Raw genomic sequence first — 17316 nt, forward strand, 5'->3', positions numbered from 1 at the left:
ATACACTTGCTTTTAGAAAGAATAGTAAATAAAATACTATATTAATATGCCCAAAAGGTCTCAATTACTAGAACTTAAACCAAACTTTATATTATCACTCATTTTGTCAAGAATACCTTCGGGGGGTAGGGGGGCATGTGTGCATGTGTGTGAAGTTTAAAAATTGCACTTAGACTGTAGATGGCAGCAAAAACATGATTTTCCCATAGCATTATGTTTCCATTCTTTTTAAACTCAGCAGGTACCAAAGCAGAGCACATTTCAATACCTCCAAACTCATTCGGTCCTCTTCTGCTGTTTTTAGACAGCCTCCCTTCCTATCTTTTTGCCCAAGCCACTCTTCTATTGAATTATAGAGATGAGATTTATCTTTTCTAAAAGAGTAGGCACTTGGGTTCTCAAGGGAATAGGAGGCCATTGCCTCTGTCTTCCATTATTGATGGTTTAGATTTAACTTTCTTCAAGACATCAGTCACAAATGTGCTTTGCCCTTAGTGCGCCTACCTGGATTTTCCACAGAGGTACCTTCACTAAACCTTTTAATTCTGGATCTTGAGGTTTATTTACTGAGGTAGGTGTTCACTATGCATTAAGTCCGTTGGTAAGTGCTTTATGGGTTTTAACTCATTTAGACTTCACCACGACCAGATGTTGGGGTACTATAATTGACCCTATTTTAAAGGCAAGGAAATGGAAGTATAGACTGATGATATAACTTGCCCATGTTCTCACGCCCAGCAAGTGGCAGAGCCGGAGATCAAACCCAGGCAGACTGACCCCAGATCTCACGCCAACCCTGACCTTCCCAGCTCCCTGCAATTAGCCACTAAGCTCTTCTCTCTTCCCTCGATTGCTCCCCTCACCTCACTGACATGAATACTTACTGTGTGCTTACCCTGTGCTAGATATTATAAGCACATTGAGAGAAAGATAGCCCTTAGAAGTTTGTAGTTTAATAGAAAGGCAAAAAAAACAAAACAAAAACAAGCCTAAGAACTAATGAAGGTATACAGTGCCTTCAGAGAGGTATAAACAAGGTCCACTAGGATTGACTGGGTTGTGGGAAAAACTGAGCGGATTCAGCAAGAGCTTTGTGGAGGAGGCAGCATGTGAGCGGGGGCTCAAGTATTAGCATTTGGAGAGATGTGGTGGAGGGGAGGCTGGCCTTCCTGGCAGACAGTGCCGGACAAGTGTGACTCAAGAAACGCACTCATACTCAGGCACCTGCAAATGTACGGTTGGCATCTAACAGTGGGCAGCTTTTTAAAAGATCTTATTTATTTATTCATGAGACACAGAGAGGCAGAGACACAGGCAGAGGGAGAAGCAGGCTCCATGCAGGGAGCCCGATGTGGGACTCGATCCCCCGACCGATATCACGCCCTGAGCCAAAGGCAGACACGTTCAACCGCTGAACCACCCAGGTGTCCCAAGAGTGGGCAACTTTTAAGTTTTGCCCCTTGGGCACCTTGCTTGCCTTGCTGGTCACAGTTCTGAGAAGGGAAGAGGCCAAGGGGGCTAGAACAGAGTGAGTGAGGCACTTGAATCTGTGTCATTTGAACAGAGTGAGTGAATGAAAGACAAGCCCAGGGAAGTATCGGCAGGCTAAGCCCAGCAGTCACCTGGCTCCTTCAGGAAGATTTGCTCTTGGGGAGGAAAAGAATCTTTAAAACTGGGCTGCTCCTGAGACTGACATTAAGCAGCACAGGAGAGAAAGGAGGAGGGAAGCATGAAGTAGACGCTCAGAGTACAAAACCCACAATGGGCTTGAGAGGGAGAATCCTGAACTCCTCTCCTGGCCGTGGCTGTCCTCCTCCTCATCTGTGCTATCAGGAGTCCGTCATATACACGGGTTTAAGAAGACCCAGACCAGATCGCTTCCTTTCCTCCAAGGCCTCCACGTCACGGAAACCTATTTCTCATTCTCTCCACTTCCACTAAGGCATGACACAACCTCCCTAATGAGGTTCTACTCGATTTATGTACTGAGTACAAGCTAAGTACACTACTGTGAAGGTTCAATTAAAAGATACCCTGGGATTTTATAATTACCATATGCTAATTCTCAGAACCTTTGAAAAGTTTCTAGTCCTTTGGGATATATAGGTTGCTTTGTCTGCAACTAAGTTTTGTCTCCTGTGGAAGAGTGATACTCGATCCAGTTAGGGGAGCTTGACTAGTGAGGAAGAAGTTGCAAATCAGAGTCGGGCATTTAAACCTGTGTCTGAAGAAGCCCGGCTCACCCTTTACTCTGAGGCTCACTCACTCATGCAACAAATGTTTACCAAGCACCTGCTCTGCACCTACCGCTGTTGCAGGCACTGGAGGTACAGTTTCAACACAGGAGACATGGTCTGTCCTAACAGAACTGACAATCTAGTGGGGATACATAGACCCAGCCAATTCTGTGAAAGGGTGGCCGTTGCTCTGAAGAGGCAATGGGACAGAGGCCTTGGGAGAAGCACTTTGCAGGCTTGGGGCATTCATTCAAGGAAGCATACAAGAGAAAGTGCTCTAAATTTCAGACTTGAAAAACAGAGGGGGTGAGAATAAAAAGAATGTTCCAGGCTGAGAAAAATAGCGTATGAAGTCCTAGAGGTGAGAGAGCACAATATTTTTGAAGAACTGAAAAATATTTGGAATTACCAAGAGTGACGAGTTCCAAGAGCTAAGGCTAGAGAGACCAGAGGCCAGACTGGGGCTCTGCAATAATGAGGGCTTTGATAAGGGAAACGTGGTGATCCGAAAAACCTCTCCAACTCCTAACTCTGGTAAACAAAGGGCTGCAGAGGGGGAGGTGACATAGTCTCGACATAGACCAGCCTTTACAGATTTGGGCTGAAGACATAGACGGGGGAATCTTTATCAACAGCACAGAATCTCTCAGGACTCAGGGGGATGGGGTAACGAGGTGACCGGCATTAAGGAGGGCACATGACGAGATGAGCACTGGGTATTAGACTATATGTTGGCAAACTGAATTTAAATATTAAAAAAGGAAAAATCTCTCCTCTTATATGGATATGGATTGTAAAGAGTCAAGACCAGGGAGGGGTATCCACATGCAAGTTGATGGTTTCCTAACCTAGGGAACTGGTAGGAGGTAAATATTGAGGAGATACTGAAGGAGAAGACCTAGATTTAAATTTTATGTAGGAAATAGAAAAAAATGGAATAGTTTTTTTATGGGAGAGAAGAAATGGAGAAATGAGTTAAGTTTTCCTTCTTGCATAATGAGCTACGGTGTCCCTCACTACAACTGGGAACTTAGAAAAACAAGGAAAAGAAAGAAATTAGTTTCAGTCTTGACATAGACCAGCCTTTACAGATCTGGGCTGAAGATGTAGATGGGGGATCTTTATCAACAGCACGGAATCGAGGCCATGGAGCAGATGGAATCAATCAGGAAGAGAGTGTAGAGCAATACAAAAAGTAGGTCTAGGAGTGATTGCCAAGGAAACATTTCAGAAAGGGACAGAAGAGAAAACCATCGAGGAGACTGAGGAAAAATGGTGCCAAAGCAGTGAAAGAAAATGACATTAACAATGTCAAATGCTACAGGAAAATCTCATATAACACCAAATGGTCACTGGACTAAATAGGAGGGAGTTATTGGTGATCTTGGCAAGAGCAGTTGGGAGAAAGGTGGCTGAACAACTCGTGGAGCAGACTAGGAGGAGGTGGAGGTGGATGAGGGAGTGGAGACAAGCCCTTCAGCAAGACTGGGGCCGCTGTGGGGAGGAGAGAGACGGGGGCACTGCGGAGAGCATGCAGCTGATCACACTTGTGTTGGCTCCAAAGTGATGATCAAGATCCCTCTGGCCACCTTGGGGATTTGCCACGAAAAGTTTAAGCAAACAGGCAACACACTCAAACTCTTCATTTATACGGATGCTAGAGTTTAAACTCAAATAATAATTCCCTTTAAAGGGGGAACTCTCGGTGCCTCTTTCTTCTCTCAGTCTGGATAGAAACTTTTCTTTGCCTAAAGAGAAGTGATGCAGAAAAACTCCTGGGAGAAAGCCAAATACTCACATATTCATGGGGAAAGAAAATAGCAACACAGTAAAGTCAATCATTTGGAAAATTTTCCACATAAATACCTTTAGCTATTTGAGGTAGCAGATTTTCTCCAAATTAAACCGTTGCTATGAAAGTCAATGTCAGGAAGTGGCTAAGCTCAATAGTCTTTAAGTTGTGCACAGAATTCCCAAACAGGAGTCCTAGGTCTATCTCTCAGTCCATTTTATTCTCTCAGAGTCTACAGAAGTGGGAAGTGTGGCAAAATGGGCACTTTCAACTTCTCGTGGGGGAGGAGAAGCATCGTATGGTTCAAAAGCAACAGCTGCTGCAGAATCAGGCTCGGCATTAACAATAATCTGGAAAGGATTTTGTTTAAGCCTCCAGGCCTGAGTGTAGTTGAAGGTACAGGGAGCTTTCATGTCCAAAGGGAGAGTTTAGGTACCTTTAGGAGACTCTTTATTGTGTACCGCACTCTAAGAGATGAATGGACAAAAGCAAATGGCTTGGAAGCACCTGGAACTTCAGTAGCAGGGTCTCTTCAGTAAAACTTCAGTGAAAACTGGACAAAATATTAAGTACTGAACCTTGACCTCCCGCCTGTCTGCAGCCGCAGGTAATTTCAATCTAAATAAACCTACAGCAACCAAGGGGGTTGATAGCTGGTAGTGGCAGGATCTGCAACTTAAAACAACATCAGAAGCTTAGGCAGTAAATAAAACAACATAAGGGGATCCCTGGGTGGCGCAGCAGTTTAGCGCCTGCCTTTGGCCCAGGATGCAATCCTGGAGACCCGGCATCGAATTCCACGTCGGGCTCCCTGCATGGAGCCTGCTTCTCCCTCTGCCTATGTCTTTGCCTCTCTCTCTCTCTCTCTCTCTGTGTGACTATCATAAATAAATAAAATTAAAAAAAATAAAACAACATAAGGACACCTCTTAATTAGGGTACTGGAACCAGTATTGAACTCCCCCCAGAACTGTTTCAGGAAAGTGATTTGCCCTACTGAGTTAAAGGCAGTTTATATGCAAAATTGCTACGTGGGGTTGAGGTCACGTGGCTCACTCACTATTGAATAAGAACTCAGTCAACAGGCACTTGCAGGAGGAGCTGCTGTCAGAGGCTTTGGAGCGGCAGCCTGGTGAGCCTGCTCCTGCCTGTTGGGAAATCCATTTTTGGCTCAAGCCTACTCAGAAAGCCATTCTGCCCACCAAGTGGAGAGAAACCCCTCTCCTGGCCATGGGGGTACCCCACCAGGGAAGAATCGTGGATAGAAACACAGGCAGGCCAGGGGGCAGCACCTATCAAGAGTGGAAGGGGTGGGTAAGGGGAGAAAGGGAAGCCAGCCCAGAGAAAAGAAGGAAAAGAATGTAACTGGATGCTTCTAATGATATGAGCAGTGAGATTAGACTCAGTGGGGAGCCCAGCTAAGGGCACAAGCGGGGGCCAATTTCTACAAATAGAATGTGAATCCTGATACAAGGCAGTGACGTCCTGGTACGGACAGGCATGGGGCAAAAACAAAGAGGATTCATTGAGTATCCATAGGACCAAGAGATGAACCCTTGCCAGCCCCAAACAGAGACTCTTCTTCCAGTTCAGAGCATTTCCTGGTCTCTTTGTGAGGTGTAAAGGCAAATTCCAATTGGAACTCCAGTCCTTAATTGATTCAGTTGGTCAACATATGGTTATTTGAGCACCTATGTGCTAAGCACTGTCCCCTGTGCTTAGGATGTAACAGGGAAAAGCTAAAACTAGACAAAAAAGATCCCCACCCTCTTAACTCTTACAGTATTTGTGGTTGTCATAGGCTGTCTAAACTAACATTCTAATAAAATACATACGATTGTTCTTATTTAACTTATAAAGCCCTAAATTAGCCTCTTATATTGCTATAGAATAATGGTTCTCAACTATGACAGTCACTAGAATCACTAAGACTTATAAAAAGTTCTGATGCCAACCAAGGTCCCAAGCCAAACTAATTACGTCAGAATCTGGGGTTGTGCTGTTGGGGCTCAAGCACTGGTGTTTTGTAAAAAGGTCCCCCAGATGATTCTACTGTGCAGCCTGGACTGAGAGCCAACACCCTTGGCCCACCGGTTCCCTAAGTTGAGCTAAGATCAGAACCACATGGAGGGCTTGTTAAAGCTCAGGTCACTCGCCCACCTCCAGGGTTTTTGATTCTCAATAGTAATGAAGTGGGGCCTGAAAATTTCCGTTTATAAGACATTTCCAGATGATGCTGATTCTGCTGGTGCGAGGCCTACACCTTGAGAAGTAGAGTATAGATAAATATTCAGGTTAGAAGGCCTCTGCCTGACTATTGTCACCAAGACAAAACCAGGAACAAATTACTACCCAGACAGGGCTTATTTCTGTTTGCAGGGGCCAAATAGCACAGTTATATGCCTCCGGACTGACCCAAACTAGAAATTCCTGCTTTGGTGATACTGACTTTCAAGGGCATCATCCTGCAACCTCACCTCCCCCTCCATGACCCTACCACACACAAATGACGGGTTCCCCCAAAAACAGAGGCCTCTCAGGCTCGGGTCAGTGTCAGCGACGAGCAGTTGCAAGAATGGCTGCTACTAAACCAATTTCTTTCTCCCCAATGGACGAAGTGCGGGTGTATCCTGATGACAGTTGAAGACTGCAGGCTACTGGACATATTTAAAGGGTATACTCAGAAAAATCAAAGAAGGAAGAAATAACTTGAAAATATTTCAGCCTTTAAAAAGAAGTATGAGACATTTCCTTTGGGAATAATTCTTGTAGCTCCAAGGGGGTGGATATTTTTCATACTGCAAGTGAAAACCCACAAATGAGAGTGAAGTACATTTTCCTGTTTGTGGCGACCAATTTCAACCTAGCGTCTGACTTCCCTTGAGTTAGACACATAAATAGCTGCGAAACAAGGACTTAAACCTGACAATGTGGAGTTGAACAGGATCACATGTGGGGAGAGGGCCACTGAAAGAATGTTGCAAATATCCTATGAGCTCCTGCCCCACATTAGTGCAGAAAGACATTTCTACCACAATATGTCCCCCTTCTTCTTGTTAAATTTTATCTAACTCTTTCCTTCCAGATTTCAGTTATCCTTTAATACCTTTAAAATTTGCCTAGAATACTGCTTTCTAATAGCATTTCCAGAGCTGCACCATTAATAAAGGATTAGGAATAATAAATGTCTTTTTTAAGATCATGCACTAGCAAGTCTGAACAGCTCATTCCTGTGACCAAGCTTGGAGCTCGGCATCATCTAGAACCGCTTCCTGCCAACATTTTAAACTGAAGAATTCTGTTCTGACTCCGATGCCTAAGGCCACCACATACACTGATGAAGACTATAGAACTCCACGCATGGATTGCCTGCTAACTGCCTGTACTTTTTATGTTCTCATCACTTATCCTTACTCAGCCTGCTACTTTAGCTCATCAGGCTCTCCATTTTTCTGTGATCTATTTAAACTGTGTTCTGTGTGCCAGACACGGAGCTAGATCTTCCCTTGTGAAGTTTGCTGTCCTACTTCTCTTCTCCCCTCCCCGCCAGGCTGTGAGGCACAGTCAGACTCTCTTTACCTCATTCCCTCTCCAGCTGTGGATCCCCGGGTCTGTGTTTGTGAGGGTGTTATCACTAGTATCCTCTCATTGTCTTTTTTTCTTTCCACATATGCCCTGCAATTCCCAGCCCTGATCCTTTGCTGAATTTATTATGTATTTATAAAGTTGAACTTTACCTGGTCATTCAGCACTCCTCCAGATTAATTTTATTTACACCAGCTGCTTAAGATTCTCCCCCTCAGCAGAGAACCTCATCTCCTACTTTACTGGAAAGACCATGGCATTCATTTCCCCAATGTGCTTTGCCCACATCCAATTTTGTCAAGACTCATTCATATTTATCCTTTGCTTTTTAAAAAAAGTATGTATTCATGAGAGACACAGAGAGGCAGACATAGGCAGAAGGAGAAGCAGGCTCCTCTTGGGGATCCCGATGTGGGACTCGATCCCATGACCCTGGGATCGTACCCCGAGATGGAGACAGATGCTCAACCCTGAGCCACCCAGACGTCCCTATCCTTTGCTTCTTAAATCTGGGCTTTTGTGCCATCAGCCTACTTGGTTCTAGGCTCTTGCTCCAGAAATGAATTTCTTCCTGTATTTCTTCAGTCTCTTTCTCATGGTCCTTTTCCTTTATGGTTCTTTTTCCTCTACTTGCAAACTTCTTCAAAGGGGAAAAAAATGTGCCTCTTATCTGAATCTCTTTTCAGCTGCCATCCTCTTCTTCATTTTCCCTTCACTGCAAAAAATTTTAAATGAAAAAGACATACTTTCTGACATTAGTTCTTCACTTCTCTTTTAATCCAAAACCCATGCAGTCTGGCTTCAGCCTCCTGCACTCTCTGGAAACTACTCTCCCCAGTGCCACCAGGGACTCCAGATTGTACACCTAGATTCTTTTAGAGCTTCTGTCTACTTAACCTGTCTGCATTGCCCGGGACTAGTGACCACCTCCTTGAAATGCACATGCTACCTCTCTGCCTTTCCTCTCTCTCTTTTAATGGCTCCTCTTCACCTGTCCACCTGTGGGTCCAAACATGAGACCTCTTCAGGGTCCCAACATGAATCCTCTTCTTAACTTACAAACATCTTTTGGGAAATCTGACTCCAGTTACAATCAAGGCATCAGTGTCTGTAGCCTCCCCCTCCTTCAAACCCCCAAATACTCTGATCTTTTATTTTTTCTTTATGTAAATTCAAAATTGGTTTCAGATAAATCTCTCAAGTGTAACTACATCATACTGATAGTTAAATACAGAGAGCATCTGCTTTACTGGGCATCTGAGGTTGGCGGCATAATTCTTTCACAAAAAAAAAAATCTTGGGAACAAACCTAATGACACATGCCTATGAGAATTCCGGAATGTCTCCCTGCATCCTTGTAGACACGAGCCACCCTGGTACCATGGAGAGGGCCAATATTCCATCTCGTCTGTTACTTTAGGTTTGTTCTAATTCAAAGGCAGAGATTAAGTTCCCCTTGCTTGATACCTTATAACACAGCTGCAACAATTTTAACCTGAAATACTTATAGCAGGGTTAATTTCAACTACTTAAACATCACAGAATGTAACTTTGAACAATATGACTCCTTGGAGCCAAGAAAATCTTTTATATCATTAACTGTCTGAGGTCACAACATTTGGGATTATTAGCTACTAATCATTTTATAAATCTGGAGAGGTCTTCCAAATATAATAATTTTATTAGAAGAGTTGTTGTTTTAATTTTATTCCTGCTTTTTGGCAGTAATCGGATACTAGGGCTAACTGCCTATTATGGCCAAATCTAGGTTTTAATAATTAGACCACATTGTGGTAGACATCTGTCTTTTTTTTTTTTTAATCTTCTAGCATTGACCTAGTAACATCAAACCCTTTCAAACTGCCTTTCCTCATTCCTTCTAGGTCTGTTGAAGCCTTTAATCAGAGAATCCTCCCCCTGCCTTTCCTGGTGACCAGATATGGTTAATAATAGCAGTTACAAATATGGCCACAGTGACTGGCCCTCAGTGAGCTTCAGCTGAGCCAATCAGAATCTCTCCTGGGGATTTATAAGTGGCTATTGAAGAAGAAAAGCTTTCTTTTCTCCCTGATGTCACTAAGCTAAAATAATGTAATTAAACCTGGAGCTGTTCAAGCCATGTCTCTTTTCCCCCCAGTCTCCCCAGCCCAGACATATGAGGAAGTCCATATCAATGCACAAATAGATAGGAGTAAAAAAGTAGGAAGGGAGTGAGAGGAACCTACAGATGTCACTTGAGTCCCTGAGGCAAGACCCACTCCTAGATTCCCATTCGGGTGACTCAATCTATTCTCCTTAAGCTAGTTTGAGTTAGTTTTCTCTCAGTCGCTTCTGAGGAGTCCTGACCAATAAACATATCATCTATGTATAAGGGAATACTTACTTATCTGTACAGACTCTGGAACAGGAGGGCATGTACCACTCTGTTCCAAGTGATAATCAGTTCATTTCCCAAATTGATGGCCCATGGAATGTTAATATCCCACAGGATGTTAACATGTGTGCCATGGATAATGTGCTGGGTAGTCAAGGAAGCTTGATAAAGATAAACAAAGTGAATAGGTTCCTTTATAGGAGGATCTCTCAGAATACTTATTAGAATACGGCGATACATGCATTATGAATTTTCAGAAAGAAGACTAGTGTGCTAATTTCCCCCAAATTATCTGATAATAGAAGCTTTTTTCTAATAGAATTTAGTTTGGGAAATGTTACTTGCCTTCCACTGAACAAGCAGAGATATTCAAGTAAGCATTTTAACTAATAGGCATAAACACAGATATACTTATTTGTACTACGGTTATTTGTTTCCATGCGCTGTTTGTGTTAGACTACATTTCCTGAGTACATTGGCCATGGCTTAATTGCCTTTGTATCCATAACAACTAGCATAGTGCCTAAAACAGAAGGCAATATTCATTATAGACCAAGAAAGACAAGATAAATGATAAATTTTAAAAGTCATGGCAAACATTCAATCAAATTTTCTAAAGTATAGGTAAATAACAGAACATTAGAGTTGATAATATAAAAAATTAAAAATAAGTTGAATACACACTCTTGTTAAGCCTGTCTAATCAGTGGGTATTCCTTTGTAAGATCTGTAATCATTTGAGGAGCTGAAAGAGAAGTAAGAGAAGTTGAAACACTGGAGAACAAATCAGGTATCTAGTTCCTTTGATCAGTCAGGAACCATGGATGCTAAAAGGCAGACTTAATTGTGACATCCATGACACAGACTTGCTATTCCTGTGATTTTTGGATAGGCAGCAGAGGCAGGAATGACTTGTTGGCTTTTAGGAATTATTTATGACGATCTGAAATTTAATAGGCTACCCACGCAGATCAGCATTTATTTGCCTAATTGCCTTCATACATTCATTCAACATATTAAGTGCCACATATGTAAATATGTAAAAGTCATAATCATATCAAGTCACATAAGAAAAGCCCAGAGCAATTAGAAACACCAATCAAGTAGATGAAAAGATATATTTGAATCCATTCAGGAGCTTGCCACTTGCCATCACTGGAGTTCACTAAGAGGAGACATCTGGGGGCACCCGGATGGCTCAGTGGTTCAGCTTCTGCCTTTGGCTCAGATCATGAGTGATTCCAAGGTCCTGGGATCAAGTCCTGCATCAGTATCCCTGCAGGGAGCCAGCTTCCCCTCTCTCCGTGTCTCTGCAGCTCTCTCTGTGTCTCTCATGAATAAATAAATAAAATCTTTAAAAAACAAAACATCTATCATTCGACACTAATTGGGTAATTCGCACAGTGACTCTTGAACTCACAAATGGTTTATGGTAGATAAAGTTTAGTGTCACAGGTAATATGGATTGCATTTTAAAAATCTTCAAGAATCTATCCAATCATTTTATCAGTTTTATAAGAAGAGAACTCATGTTGAGGGTTTACCTCACAATATTAGCTTTCTTTAAATTATGTTTCCACTTTGGCTTGTACAGAAAAAGAAATAAAGGTAAGAAGGTGACAAGCACAGATATTTAGTTTTATTGGATTTTTTTCCTGAAGAATCTTGTAAGATACATATAATTTCTGATAACCCTAATTTCAAGAAGAGTGTTTTCAGAATAATCACAACTGAAAGAAGCATTGTGTTAGAATGAAATTTTAAAAAGCCTAACTAATGAAATACACCACTGGGTTATCAAGTTATAATAATTCAGTTTGGTTTTACCTATTTTCAACTTCTGACTTTAATTGGTCCTATATTTCCAGAGACAGACTCCTGTGTCATTTTGATTGAACTCGTTTCTGTCCTCCAGGAATCCTGATGGAATGGCACAGAGAACAAAAGAAACCACAGTCCTCTCCCTCAAACAAATGCTTTAAGTAAATAGGATTAATAAAACTTGCCTTCTCTAATATTGTTTGAAAATCCCCCTTACATTCTCTTTCCTCCTTGCCAGGTCCCTCAGAACTTCTGTAGACAGCAAACATCAAAAGGACCAAAGATTTTTATAGTGATTCAACCGCCCACAGCAATGAAGTAAACCCTGATTTTCTTTCAGCCTAGGAAATGATCAGCAAAGAGGCTTCACAAACAGCCTCTTTAACATTTGAAGTTTAAAAAAAAAAACCAGTGTAGCAGAACGGTTACTTTCATAAACACCTTTGGGGCTTTTTTTTCTCTCCTCTCTTTTTTTTAAAAAGTCACCCTGCTAATCCCCCCTCTGCAAACATTATAGAATATTTACTTGACCATGACTTTTTGGTTAGGCATTTAAAATATGCTTTTAAAAAAACAAAAGATAAAAATGTATTTCATTTTGGGCATGACTTTCCTCGTGCTTCTTTCCTTGGCTCCCCTAAGTGCTGATCCACTCCCGTCTTGCCTGGAGCTCCTGCACGACTTCCTGCCCAGGCACGCCTCTCTTAGTCTCCCTTCAGCCCCAGAATTCAGCCTTTGGGGCTGAACTCTGAAATCACTGGGCGTTTTCTTTCTTTAGAGGCAGGTCCCTCCACAAAGCAGGGCACCCTGCAATCCGGCCAGGTGAGCGCTGCGGTGTGGATCCGGGGGGAGGGCGCATCCCCAGGGCCAGCTCCATGGGCTCCCAGGCCTGTACTGCGGTTTGTCCAGGTGAGACGCTGAAGCTCCTGTTCTAGAAAGGCGATTGCTTGAGGCCAAGGGAGAGATGCGTGGCTTTCCTCGGGGCTCAAGCAGATAAACAAAGTTGGAAATAGTACTACAGACGGAAGTGGAAGTGATAGGGGAACCAACTTAACCAGAAAAGATCAAATAAACTGGGCAGAGATGCAGATAAATTTACAAATAATAGGGCGGCGGGGGGCGGGGCGCAGCGGTTTAGCGCCGCCTTCAGCCCAGGGCGAGACCCCAGATCCCTGGGATCAAGTTCCACTTGGGGCTCCCCGCATGGAGCCTGCTTCTCCCTTTGCCTGTGTCTCTGCCCCGCCCCCCCCCCTCTGTGTGTGACTCTCATGAATAAATAAAAATCTTTTAAAAAATTTACAAATAATACCCACAGGGGATGCCTGGGTGGCTCAGTGGGTTAAGCATCTACCTTTGGCACAGGTCGTGATCCCAGGGTGCTGGGATCTAGCCTCTAGTTGGGCTCCCTGCTCAGTGGGGAGTCTGCTTCTCCCTCTTCCTCTACTCGTCCTGGCCCTGCTCATACTCTTTCTCTCTCAAATAAACAAATAAACTCTTAAAAAAAAAAAAAACCTACATCACCAACCCTCAGCCTCACTTTTAAAGGATATATATTTTTTCTCAGCCGCACTATTTAGGTACAGGCAGAAATAAATCTACAAAAACTCTGTATTTTCCTTTCTTATATTAAGCTAGAGATATCCACACCCGTGTTCCTTGGGAATTCTCTGAATGGAGAAATGGAGAAATGCCTAGAGGAGAGTCATGGACCAGAGAAGTAAAGTGGGTAAACAAAAACACATAATTTGCACAATTTAATAGAATATCAGAATTATAGTTAAATCCCAAGCTTGGGGAGCAGCGTGGGGAGCAGCTGGGGAAGGATGGACAGGATAGAAGTAGGACCGAGCTTCCTAAATAAGTTGTTGGTATAAACAAAACAGGTAAATTAACTTTTACAAAGTCCTACTTTAAAAAAGTTACCATGGGGATCCCTGGGTGGCGCAGCGGTTTAGCACCTGCCTTTGGCCCAGGGCGTGATCCTGGAGACCCAGGATCGAATCCCACGTCGGGCTCCCGGTGCATGGAGCCTGCTTCTCCCTCTGCCTATGTCTCTGCCTCTCTCTCTCTCTCTCTCTCTCTCTCTCTCTCTCACTCTCTCTGTGACTATCATTAAAAAAAAAAAAAAGTTACCATGGCCAAGCATTGGCCTCTCTAGAGCAGGAGATGGGTTGTCGCTGTTCACATTTTGCACAGCATGTAAAGCAACAGCACGAGAGCTTCCTTAGGAAGAAGAGCTCTCTCTAGTCACAAGACCTTCTTAGTTATCAAGCTCACAAAAGAAACAGACCCAGCTCTCTCAGGCACCTTATTATGACCCCCAAACAGCAAGCCCACAGGAAAATCCACTTAGTCCAAGTTAAACTAATGAAAGGGGCGTTGATCTTGCTCCTCAAAGGTAGATTATTTACCCAAACTCAAGTCACTGGGTGATCGAATGGCCTGGGTAGCAAAAGAAAGTGATTTTATTTTGCCTAAAAGCTATAAGCTGAATGTCCTCAGAATTCTAACTTTTTTTTTTTTTTTACATAAGGAATTACTTTGTGGTAAGGAAACAAAATTGATAAAACTGGAAAAATATTCTCTTTAAACAAAAATTAAATATGGCTGCCCCAAATGACTAGCACAACGGCCAAGAGTTACATTCTTCAAATACTAACGCTACATGTACACATCCTTCAACCTAACTTTTTTTAAAATTGAAGTATAGTTGACACTCGATGTTACATTCATTTCTGGTGTGCAACATAGTGATTTGACAAGTCCATATGTTATGCTGTGCTCTCCACAAGCATAGCTACAACTGTCACCACACAACACTATTTCCATACCATTGACTGTATTCCCTATGCTGTATCTTCTATCTCTGTGGCTTATTCTATAAATGGAGGCCTGTATCTCCTATGCCCTTTCACCTGTTTTGCCCATTCCCCCTCCCTCTGGCAACCATCAGTTTGTTCTCTGTATTTACACGTAATTCTAATTTCTTAGAGATATAGCCAACCTTGTCACATATATGAAAGGCAACTCACATTTTCTCTCCAGGTAACTCTAAATTTCAATCTTTATTGTCCTCTCCCAGATGTCACAACTCCTCCTGCCAGATTCCCCATTATTTCAAGAGACAAGAATATTCCCTAAGGCGTCCTTTTAAATATACATCTTTCTGAGATCATGTTTCTGGTTTCCCTGAAGATTGTCACATCAATAAATCTATCTTCTGCCTGGATCCTCAGTTTTGAAAATAATTTTATCACCTTAGCTAGGCACAGCCGACATTTCTCTTATTTTTTTTTAAGATATCATTTATTCATAGAGACAGAGAGAGAGAGAGAGGCAGAGACACAGGCAGAGGGAGAAGCAGGCATCATACAGAGAGCCTGACGTGGGACTCCATCCAGGGTCTCCAGGATCACACCCTGGGCTGCAGGCGGCGCTAAACCACTGCGCCACCGGGGCTGCCCAGACATTTCTCTCATATGTATTCTTCAATCCAAACGGAAGGATTGCTCCATTTGAAGGCATAAAAACATTTATATGTAGACCTTGGCATAATTGTAGATGCAGATGCAGATGAGACTTTCTGCAAATAGGCCAATTGCCAAACCCAGACCACAGGAAGACCCTATCTGAACCTGGCCCAACATAAAATCAGTTATGTCCACTATGTGGAAGCCTTAGGAAGGTATGGTTTATGGAGCAATAGCCTGAGACATCATAAGGATTAACTTGCTCCCAGTATATATAAAAAAAAAAAGGCATCAAAAGCCTTGCTCCTTTAGAAACATTTAGAGCTTTCAAGCCCACACACACTCAGATAGTACTGATAATTCTCTCTCTGTTTGTAGGATTTGGAAGAGCTACAAAGAATAAAGAGCCACAATATTTTGACAAAGTGATGTATTCTTCTCTTTAGGTATGTTTGTTAGAAAACCTGGACTTTCCCCCTTCAATTAATAAAATATCATAAGTATAAGAAGCTTTGAATATATAAAGACTTTCCAGGAATACAATAGATAAATACACATACTTGTTATATATAAAGCACTGATATTTTAAAAATCACCTAGTTGTATAAAACCACAGTTTTCAAGGTACTCTCACATACATTATCATGAAAGATTCAGCATAAAACATTTTATTCAACTAATATCTAAACAGCATTACTCAACTTTTTCCACTTCTGAGTACATGAGAGAGGCCATCAGCAATTAATTTTTAAAAATTTAATTAGGATTTATATCCTACCTGTTCCCAAACAAGATTGAAATGATGCAGAATATTAAACCCAAGGTAAAATGGCAACATTAAAAATCAAAGAACATAGAAAACCAAGTAAAAGAAGTAGATGTTTCCAAGCAATTGCAACAAGTTGTGACACTGGCGCCGTGAACGTGACCTTGCCTCTCACAGGAGTTAGCCTTTGCTCACCCGCAGGGCGGGGGGTGGGGTGGGGGTGGGAGTGGAGGGAGGGATGCTGAAACACTGGGCTACTTAACAATATGTTTCCAGAACCATCTGACCATCAGGGCCTCTGGATTAATTATACCCCTGTATTTCTCAGAAAGTGATTGGTAAACCAACTGAAATGGGATTTTCAGTGATGCTTATTTTTAGAATGCATATTCCTGGGCTTAGCCTAAGATCACTGGTGGCAGGATTCTGGGATTATATTTTCACATACCCACTAGGTTCTATCTTTGCTCTGTAAATTTGGAAACCACTGCTTTTCTGGGATTAGTGCCTGTGATGTGGAAATAATAGAAAACCCAGGACCAGGAAGACAGAAAATAAGGAATCCCTGGGTGGCTCAGTCAGATAAGTGTCCAACTCTTGATTTTGGCTCAGGCCATGATCTCTGGGTTGTGAGATCATGCAGGCATGGAGCCTCCTTGGGATTCTCTTCCTCTTCCTCTGTTCCTCTGCGCCACCGCCCCCCCCCCCCCGCCCCGACTCTCTCTCTCTTAAAAAAAAAAAAAGGTAGAAAATTGTTCTGGTTCTCTGTCTCTTGGATACTGCTTTTTGCCCTCCAATTTTTGCCCTGAGCTCATAGTACTTTGAAATGCCTGGTCCATTGACAGCTTAATGTTTTTCTTTGGATGTTCCCATATACTTAGCCTCTTCTAACTATAGTATTCTTCTTCCAGCTTCCCATCCCATCCCCTAAAATTGTTGTCTGTTGGCCATTTGTAGGTCTTCCCTGGAGAAATATCTGTTCATGTCTTCTGCCCATTTCTTGATTGTATTATTTGTTCTTTGGGTGTTGAGTTTGGTAAGTTCTCTATAGATCTTGGATGCTAGCCCTTTATCTGATATGTCATTTGCAAATATCTTCTCCCATTCTGTCAGTTGTCTTTTGGTTTTGTCAACTGTTTCTTTTGCTGTACAAAAGCTTCTTATCTTGGTGAAGTCCCAATAGTTCATTTTTGCCTTTGTTTCCCTTGCCTTTGGAGATGTGTCTAGCAAGAAGTTGCTGCAGCCAAAGTCAAAGAGGTTGCTGCCTGTGT

The 17316-nt window shown here is 42.5% G+C and overlaps 1 protein-coding gene across 14 annotated transcripts in view; it reads right to left on the bottom strand.

Annotated features, from left to right (window-relative positions):
• The window catches only part of CCDC148 (coiled-coil domain containing 148), a 283318-nt gene that overhangs the window by 52497 nt on the left and 213505 nt on the right, over positions 1 to 17316 (bottom strand). The window lies entirely within an intron of this gene.

The sequence above is a fragment of the Vulpes vulpes genome, chromosome 3 (genome assembly GCF_048418805.1).
Source record: "Vulpes vulpes isolate BD-2025 chromosome 3, VulVul3, whole genome shotgun sequence".
NCBI lineage: Eukaryota > Metazoa > Chordata > Mammalia > Carnivora > Canidae > Vulpes > Vulpes vulpes.